This window comes from Hordeum vulgare, chromosome 4H (genome assembly GCF_904849725.1).
Source record: "Hordeum vulgare subsp. vulgare chromosome 4H, MorexV3_pseudomolecules_assembly, whole genome shotgun sequence".
Classification (NCBI taxonomy): Eukaryota; Viridiplantae; Streptophyta; class Magnoliopsida; order Poales; family Poaceae; genus Hordeum; species Hordeum vulgare.
Window position 1 is genome coordinate 304,207,066 of NC_058521.1, and position 10,166 is coordinate 304,217,231.

The window sequence follows — 10,166 nt, forward strand, 5'->3', positions numbered from 1 at the left end:
TTGGCTGCCTTCAAGTTTTCTCGGACAAGCTGCACCTTATCTTCTGTCTCTTGCAGAACTTTTGGCCTGAAAATCAACCCTTCACCGATTTCGGACCAATTGAGCGGGGTGCGGCACTTCCGTCCGTATAGCACTTCAAATGGGGCCATCTGGAGACTGGACTGGTAGTTGTTGTTGTATGAGAACTCAGCGAACGACAGACAGTCTTCCCATTTGGCACCATGTGCCAAGACACAAGCGCGGAGCATATCCTCGAGTATATGGTTCACTATTTCCGTCTGTCCGCATGTTTGCGGGTGGAAGGCGGTGCTGAAAGAGAGCTTGGTTCTGAGGGCTTCCTGGAAGTTCTCCCAGAATCTTGAGGTGAACTTCGTGCCTCGGCCAGATACAATCGCCTTGGGAACTCCATGGAGACTCACTATACGATGAATGTACAAATTAGCCAACTGGCTTCCATCATAATTGGTGTTAACTCGAATGAAATGGGCCACCTTGGTCACATGGTCGACAATAACCCATATGGAGTAATGCCCTTTGCTAGACCTGGGCAACCCAGTGATGAAGTCCATGCCGACTTTGTCCCACTTCCATGATGCTCAGCCTTGACTCGCTGGCACACGTCGCACTTGGAAACATAGGACGCTATTTCCCTCTTCATGCCATGCCACCAGAATCTTTCTCGGAGATCTGGATACATCTTGGTACCACTGGGGTGAATAGAGTAGGGTGTGTCATGTTCTTCCTGTAGGATCAAGTCCTTGAGTCCTGCCTTGTTGGGTACACATAAACGTTTCCCAAAGCACACCACTCCTTTCTCATCCACCGAGAATTCTGGGGCCTTGCCTTCTGGATCTTCTTCTTGATGCCTTCAATTCTCTTGTGCCCCTTCTGGGCCTCCTTCTTATTATCGGCCAGTGTTGGTTTCACTTCGAGGTTAGCCAGGAATCCTGGTTCAACTAGCTCCAACCCTAAGCGTTCCATCTCTTCATATAAGGCGGGTAGCCTTTCCTTGAGCATAACATTGAAGGTGCTGGCCTTCCTACTTAATGCATCAGCCACTACATTGGCCTTACCAGGGTGGTATTGAATGCTCAGGTCGTAGTCTTTGATTAACTCCAACCATCTTCGTTGCCTCATATTCAATTCCCTTTGAGTAAATATATACTTCAAACTTTTGTGGTCAGTGTATATTTCACATCGCTTCCCCAGACGGTAATGTTGCCATGTCTTCACGGCATGCACCACTGCTGCCAACTCGAGATCATGGGTGGCCTAATTCTCCTCATGCGGGCGCAGTTGCCATGACAGATATGCCACGACCCTGCCGTCTTGCATTAGGACTCCACCGAACTGAGTTCTGGAGGCATCAAAATATATCACAAACTTCTTGCTGATATCTGGAGTAGCCAATACCGGGGCGGTAGTCAATATCTTCTTCAACTCCTGGAAGGTTGCTTCAAACTCCAGCGTCAATTCGAACTTCTTGCCTTTCTTCAAGAGCTGAGTCATAGGTCGAGCGATGCGGGAGAACCCTTCTACGAACTTGCGGTAATATTCCCTGAATCCGAGGAAGCTCCTGACTTCTTGCACATCGGTTGGCCACTCCGAGTCGGTTACCGTAGTAATCTTGGAAGGATCTTCCGCCAATCCACTTGCCGTCATGGTATGACCCAAGAATCCAACTTCGTTCAGCCAGAATTGGCATTTTCTGAATTTGGCATAAAATTGGTGCTCTCGAACCTTCTCCAACACTAACCTCAAATGTTGCTCATGCTCTTCTTCGCTCTTGGAGAAGATTAATATGTCAACAATAAATACGATGACAAACTTATCAAGGTATTCCATGAAGACCTTGTTCATGAGGTACATGAAGTAAGATGGGGCATTTCTCAACCCAAAAGACATGACAGTGCACTCGTATAGACCATACCGGGTCACGAACGCAGTCTTGGGTATGTCTTCACGTAGGATCTTCAACTGGTAATATCGAGATCGGAGGTCGATCTTAGAAAATACCTTGGCTCCATTTAAGTGGTGAAATGAGTCTTCAATCTTGGGTAGTGGGTACTTGTTCTTGATCATGACCTCATTGAGAGAATTGTAATCGACACAGAGTCTGATAGTCCCATCCTTCTTGTCACGAACAGAACAGGTTATCCCCAAGGTGATACACTCGAACGAATGAATCCCTTCTTGAGTTGCTCATCCAGCTGCTTCTTTAGCTTTGCTAGCTCTTCGGGTCCCATCCTATAAGGCTTCTTATAGATAGGCCTCGATCCGAGCATGAGCTCAATGATGAACTCGATGTCTCGGTCGGGAGGCATCACTGGTAGCTCACCAGGAAAAAGTCCGGGTACTCACAGACTATCGGCACTCGGTCCAGCTCTTCTCCTGACAGGCTATTAACCTGCGGTACTAGAGTGGATACTGGCTGAGAGACATACTTGACTCTGACCCCTTGGTCGCTTGTCATGGTAATAGCCCTATTGGCACAGTCCAAGATGCTCTGGTGTTTGTCCAACGAATCCATACCAAGAATTACTTCTAGGCCTTGCGACTTAATGACGATGAGATCTGCTCCGAAGCTTATCCCATTGATAACAATCCTGACTCCTCTACACCCTAAGGTGGTCCTTAATACTGCTGCTGGGCTATGTACTACCATTTGCCCATTAAGCAGGGTAGGATTCAAACCACACTTTTCCGCAAACATCTGAGTAACAAAAGAATGCGAAGCACCACAATCAAACAATATTGTTGTTGGGGTGGAGTTTACGAGGAACGTACCCAGAATGCAGTCTGGGTCTTCCTATGCCTCTTCTGCAGAGATGTGACTAATATGTCCCCTGCTATGATACTGCTGATTCCGGGGAGGTTGGTTCCCGCCAGGTGCTCCTTGACCTTGATTTGGCACATTGGGGCACGGTGGGTCAGGCTTCGTGTTGGGACACTTCTTGGAATAGTGCCCAGTCTGTCCACATCCAAAACAGGTAACTTGTCCTGGAAGGTTGGTCTTGACTCCATTGTTGTTAGGTGGGTTGAATGTTGGCTTGGCGTTGACTTGCCGCTGAGGCTGGTTGTTCTGGCGAAATGTTGGAGCCTTATACTGCTGTTGCTGATAACTGGGTCTTGCTGGAGCTGACTGCCATGGTCAAGGCTTTGGATTACTAGGTCCTCCACTACCCATCAGCTTGCGCTTACGGGTGTCATCCATCGCACGACGCTTATCTTCCAACATAATGGCCTTATTATCCAGATCGCAGAAGGTCCGGCATTTACAAACAACAAGTTGATACTAGAGTGACAACTGCAGTCCTTCCATAAAGCGTTCAACTTTTGCGGCCTCAGTGTTGACGCCTTCTCGTGCATATCTTGACAGGCGGCTGAACTTCTGCTAATACTCCTTTACGGTTCCACTACCTTGCCTTAATGCTCTGAATTCCCTCTTCTTAATGGTTGATACTTCTCCGTCGTATCTACTTTTACAAACTCTTTTGCCCTTCTTTTGGACTCTAATTTGCATGATTTGAATGGAACTAACCCGGACTAACGCTTTTTTCAGCAGAATTGCCACGGTGTTGTTTTTGCGCAGAAATAAAAGTTCTTGGAATGACCTGGAAATTTACGAGTATTTTTTGTGGAATATATAAAAAATACTGGCGCAAGAATCAACCGGAGGGGTGGAGCGAGGAGCCCACAAGCCCACCACGCGCCCCCTGGCCGCGCCAACAGGCTTGTGGGCCCCTCAGAGCTCCACCGCCTCCAATTCCAGCTCTATTTAGTCCCTTTCGTCTGAAAAAAAAAATCAAGAAGAAGAGTTCATCGCATTTTACGATACGGTGGCGCCACCACTTCCTGTTCTTCCTCTGGACGGCAGATCTGGAGTCCGTTCTGGGCTCCGGAGAGGGGAGATCGTCGCCATTATCAGCACCAACCTTCCTTCATCACCAATTCCATGATGCTCTTCACCGTTCATGAGTAATATCATCGTAGGCTTGCTATACGGTGATGGGTTGGATGAGATCTATCATGTAATCGAGTTAGTTTTGATGGGGATTGATCCCTAGTATCCACTATGTTCTGAGATTGATGTTGCTACTACTTTGCCATGCTTAATGCTTGTCACTAGGGCCCGAGTGCGATGATTTCAGATCTAAACCTATTATCTTCTTGTCAATATATGCGTGTTCTTGATCCTATCTTGCAAGTTGTAGTCACCTACTATGTGTTATGACCCGGCAACACCGGAGTGACAATAGCCGGAACCACTCCCGGAGATGATCATAGTACGAGGAGTTCATGTATTCATAGTGCTAATGCTTTGTTCCGGTTCTCTATTAAAAGGAGAACCTTAATATCCCATTGTTTCCATTAGGACCCCGCTGCCACGGGAGGGATGGACAATGGATGTCATGCAAGTTCTCTTCCCTAAGCATGTATGACTACATACGAAATACATGCCTACATTACATTGACGAACTGGAGCTAGTTACATATCTCTCCATGTTATAACTGTTGCATGATGAATATCATCCGGCATAATTATCCATCACCGATCCAATGCCTACAAGTTTTTCCTACTGGTCCTTGCTATATTACTTTGTTGCTACTGCTGTCACTGCTACTGTTGTCACTGCCGCTAGTGTTACTCTCTCACAATTGTTGTTTCTCCTGCTACTGTTACCTTTGCTACTGTTGCTATCACACTACCTTGCTACTGATACTTTGCTGCAGATACTAAGTCTTTCAGGTGTGGTTGAATTCATAACTCAACTGCTAATACTTGAGAATATTCTCTGGCTTCCCCTTGTGTCGAATCAACAAATTTGGGTTGAATACTCTACCCTCGAAAACTGTTGTGATCCACCCGTGGGTTCTTCTTCGTTGGCGGCATTGCCCATTGGGAGAGGTGCTGGTCGGGTAGGGAAGAAGGGGAAGGGTACAGGGAGAGGTGGTGGCGGCGGAAGATCCTGGAGGACTGTTGAGCCGTCCTCGCCACCACCACCAGCTCATTCACCCGAGCATAGGACTACTATGGTCGACCCGTTTGCGGAGGAGGCTACGAGGACTCCGTTCCAGGAGCCTGGTGTTGACGGGCATTCGCCCCATGAGACTCCGGTCCAGGAGCAGCCTTGGGTCGAGGTGCATTCGGCCCACGAGACTACGGTTCCGGAGGCCCGACGTGGAGAGGCCTGGATGGGAGACCTGGCCGGATCGGACCGAGTTGCCGGATTGGACCGAGGGTCCGGGTGGCTCAGGGGGCGGGGATGGCGGGGATGAGCTTACGGATAGTGAGGGAGATGTGTAGGTGGACGGGGCCACCGTGTACAAGCGTGGTAGTACACGTCTCCCGGTCGTGCCGGCTACCCGCGAGTAGAGGCCGGTGATTAAACCTGAAGGAGATAGGTAAGTACATTTACTCTTTTTTTACCTTTTCCCTTGAAGTGTGTTCAAATGTTTAATGCGTTGACCTTATCATACTGCAGGGGAGGGGTACACCCTCTTGGAGTCCGCAGGCCGAACTCCGTCCTTGGTGTGCTTTGCCGGACAAATTTCCCGGGGTTTGTCACGTTGCATGGTGAGGGTCAGGTTCCTACACTAGGATTTTCCTGGGAGCACTACCAGGCTGCGCAGGCCCCGCCGGAGGAGATTATAGATGGTGTCTTGTGCCACACGAGGGCCGAGATGGTGATCAAGAGCTTTTGGGTAAATTATCCTTTTACAGAATCTAAAATTAACAATATAGCTAATTATTGTACTAATCGGTGTTTTCACGTTTGATTCCAGACCTTCTATAGGTGTGAGGATGGATATGAGGAGGAGGCGGCCAGTGTTCTCGAGGCCGAGTGTAGGCGGTTACTATAGAACTTATGCCACGAGGCTCTGCCGCAGGCTATTCGAGATTACTACGCCACACATGGTATTAAGAAGGAGAAGAAGGATTGCCGCGGAAAGTTTCTGCAGAAGGAGCAATACATGAAGGTAATTACTTATTCTTAAGTCCTTCTATGTTGTTTTCTTGATTTCATTCATACGTGTAGCACTCAAAATTCTTTCTAATAACTTACATGTGCCCCCGAGATGGTGTGCGGATAAGATGGATTGTTGGGAGGCGTTGGTTGATGAGTGGTGCACAGGCATCTGGCGAGCCGTCCACGAGAATGCGAAGGATCGGCGTAGCCAAATGGTTGGTGTGCCACACCATCAAGGCAGCGCCAACTTACTTCAGTTCGGACGAAACTGGGTATGTGATTTGCTTCATGATTCACGCAATTCATTCTTCATGCTAATATTTTGTTCCTCTCTTTTAGGCGCATCACAATAAGACAGAGATGCCACACTTGTACGACCTTTATGGCATGGCCCATACTGCCTCATACAAGAAGGCGAAGGCATTCTCTGAGTCTGACCTGGATGATCCCAATAACTTCACCAACATATCATCCCGCCAGAAGCTCGTGGCATACAGGGACGCGGGGAAGGCTACAAAAGGGGATGACTTTAACCCTAGCCAGGAAACTTTGGGTCCAGAGCTGGTGATGATATCTGGTGGCGGGAGGCCCCATGGCTCGATAGCCATTGGAGATGGGATAATACGTTGTCCACTCACTCTCCCGGAGATCAAGGCGCGCCAGTCGAGCAGCTGTCCTGAGATAATGCGTCGTCCACGGCCAGTCGATCTTGCCATCGAGGTTAGTTGTACGGACTAAGAACACTTTCATCCATTTCATTATGTGTGTCACCATAGATCATTACTGTGGTATCGAGGAATGGTGTTTCAGGCTGCTCTTCAGAAAGAGAGATTGGCAAACTAGGCTGCTCTTGAGAAAGAGAGATTGGCAAGCCAAGCTGCTCTTGAGGCTGCTCTTGAGAAAGAGAGATTGGCAAGTCAGGTTGCTCTTGATGAGAGGGACCAGACCACGACATGATTGATTGAGGAGGAGAGCTCCCGGAATGAGGCGGGTCAACGGGCCCTGTACGAGCTTTTTGTGGTAAGTTTTTTTTCACATTAGCCAAATCATGTGTGTAATGTCTGTTTCATTACTAACTAATACGACCCACTCTTCACGGTCTGTGCGAGAAGAGCGGTCAAGTCCCTTCGCCGATGCCCGTCTTCTCTTCGATTGGCACGGTGAGTTTCCTTATAAACTAGTATTAATAATTGACTGTCATCATGCTAACTGAGACATTGCAAAATATCTATTCTGCAAAATAACTCCCGAGCGGCATCGCACGACCCTTCTCCAGGTGTTTCTCCTCCTTGATGACCACTATGGTAAGTTTCTCTTCTCCTCTTTCATATTTTCCTTGCCTTAATTTCCGCAACAATGACATAATTAGCCCATTTAGCTCCAAAAAGACATAGTTAGCTAATTTAGCTCCAAGAAGAGGAGAAGAGGAGAAGAAATAGGAAAAATGAAAAGAAAGAAGAAGAATAAGAAGAGAAGAAGTAGGAGGAGGAGGAGGAGGAGGAGGAGAAGGAGGAGGAGAAGGCCAAGGACCTTCTAGTCCTTCTCCTCCTCCTCCTCCTTCTCCTCCTTCTTTATTTCTTCTTCTTCTCCTCCTCCTCCTCTTTCTTCTCCTCTTTCATATTCTACTTGCCTTAATTTCCCCAACAATGACATAATTAGCCCATTTAGCTCCAAAATGCCATAATAAGCTCAAAATGGCATAAGAACCTTGGTTAGCTCATTATTATTATATACTTAGCTTGTTTTCCGCTAAAATGAGATAATTAGCCCATTTAGCTCCAAAAAGACATAGTGAGCTAATTAGGTCCAAGAAGTGGAGAAGAGGAGAAGATATAGGAAAAATGAAAAGAAAGAAGAAGAAGAAGAAGAGAAGAAGGAGAAGGAGGAGGAGGAGGAGGAGGAGGAGAAGGAGGAGGAGAAGGCCAAGGACCTTCTAGTCCTTCTCCTCCTCCTCCTCCTTCTCCTCCTTCTTTATTTCTTCTTCTTCTTCTCATCCTCCTCTTTCTTATCCTATTTCATACTCTCCTTGCCTTAATTTCCCCAACAATGACATAATTAGCCCATTTAGCTCCAAAATGCCATAATAACCTCAAAATGGTTTAAGAACCTTGGTTAGCTCATTAATATTATATAGTTAGCTTGTTTTCCTCTAAAATGGGATAATTAGCCCATTTAGCTCCAAAAAGACATAGTTAGCTAATTTAGCTCCAAGAAGAGGAGAAGAGGAGAAATGAAAAGGAAGAACAAAAAGAAGAAGAGAAAGAGAAGATAAGGAGAAGGAGAAGAAGGAGGAGGAGAAGAAGGAGAAGGAGGAGGAGGAGGAGGAGAAGGAGGAGAAGGCCAAGGACCTTCTAGTCCTCCTCCTCCTCCTCCTCCTTCTCCTCCTTCTTATTTATTTCTTCTTCTTCTCCTCCTCCTCCTCTTTCTTCTTCTCCTTCTCCTCTTTCTTCTCCTCTTTCATATTCTCCTTGCATTAATTTCCCCAACAATGACATAATTAGCCCATTTAGCTCCAAAATGCCATAATAAGCTCAAAGTGGCATAAGAACCTTGGTTAGCTCATTAATATTATATACTTAGCTTGTTTTTCTATAAAATGAGATAATTATCCCATTTAGCTCCAAAAATACATAGTTAGCTAATTTAGCTCCAAGAAGAGGAGAAGAAATAGGAAAAATGAAAAGAAAGAAAGAAGAAGAAGAAGAAGAAGAGAAGAAGGAGAAGGAGGAGGAGGAGGAGGAGGACAAGGAGGAGAAGGCCATGGACCTTCTAGTCCTTCTCCTCCTCCTCCTTCTCCTCCTTCTTCTTTATTTCTTCTTCTTCTTCTCCTCCTAGCCCGTACGTGGTCACGAATGCCATGTTAGGTATATCCTCGGGCCGAATCTTCAGTTGGTAATACCCAGATCTGAGATCGATCTTGGAGAATACCTTGGCACCATTTAACTGGTCGAATAGGTATTCAATCTTGGGGAGTGGATACTTGTTCTTTACCGTGAATTCATTGAGGGAACTATAATCAACACCGAGCCTGATAGTTCCATACTTCTTTGACACGAATAGAACAGGTGATCCCCAAGGTGAGGCACTTGGACGGATGAATCCCTTCCCGAGCTGCTCAGATAACTGCTTCTTCAACTCTGCCAGCTCCTCGGATCCCATCCTATATGGATTCTTATAGATAGGCCTTGACCCGGGCATGAGCTCAATGACAAACTCGATGTCTCGGTCAGGAGGAATCCAAGGAAGCTCATCAGGAAAGACGTCCGGGTATTCACATAACATTGGTACTCGGTGCAACTCTCTTTCCGAAAGGCAATTAACCCGAGGGGCTTGAGTGGAGGTACGTTCAGGGACGTATTTGACTTTGACCCCTTGGTCACTTGTCATGGTAACAACCCTCTTGGCATAGTCCAAAATGATTTGATGTCTGGCCAACCAATCCATACCAAGGATCACGTCAAAGCCTTGCAACTTAAGGACGATGATATCTGCTACGAAATCTATCGCATTAATGTTGATCCCAACTCCTCTACATCGTAGGTTGGTGCTTAGCACTGCTCCCGAGGTCTATACTGCCATTTGTCCATTAAGGATGGCAGGATTCAAACCACACTTTGCAGCAAGCTTTTGGGTGACAAAAGAATGCGAAGCACCACAATCAAACAATACTGTTGCTGGGGTGGAGTTGACGAGGAACGTACCCAGAATGCAGTCCGGGTCCTCCTGGGCTTCCTCGGTGGAGATGTGATTCATGCATCCCCTGTTGTGGTACTGCAGGTTGCGGGGAGCCTGATTCCTGTTTAGTGCTCCATGGCCTTGTCCTGGATTTGGCGCATTGGGGCGCGGTGCATCGGGCTTCTTGTTGGGGCATTATCTGGAGTAATGTCCAGGCTGACCACATCCAAAGCAGGTGACTTGCCCCGGGATGTGGGCTTGCCCCCACTGTTGTTGGGTGGATTGATTGGCGGCTTGGGGTTGGCATGCTACTGAGGCTGATAGTTTTGGCAAAATGCAGGAGCCTTGTAGTGCTGCTGCTGATAGTTAGGCCTTGTCGGGGCGGATTGCCACGGACGAGCCTTCTGGTTGCTGGAACCACCATTGCCCATCAGCTTCCACTTGCGAGTATCATCCATAGCACGACGCTTGTCTTCCAGCTTGAGAGCCTTGTTTACCAGATCACAACAGGTCCGGCAG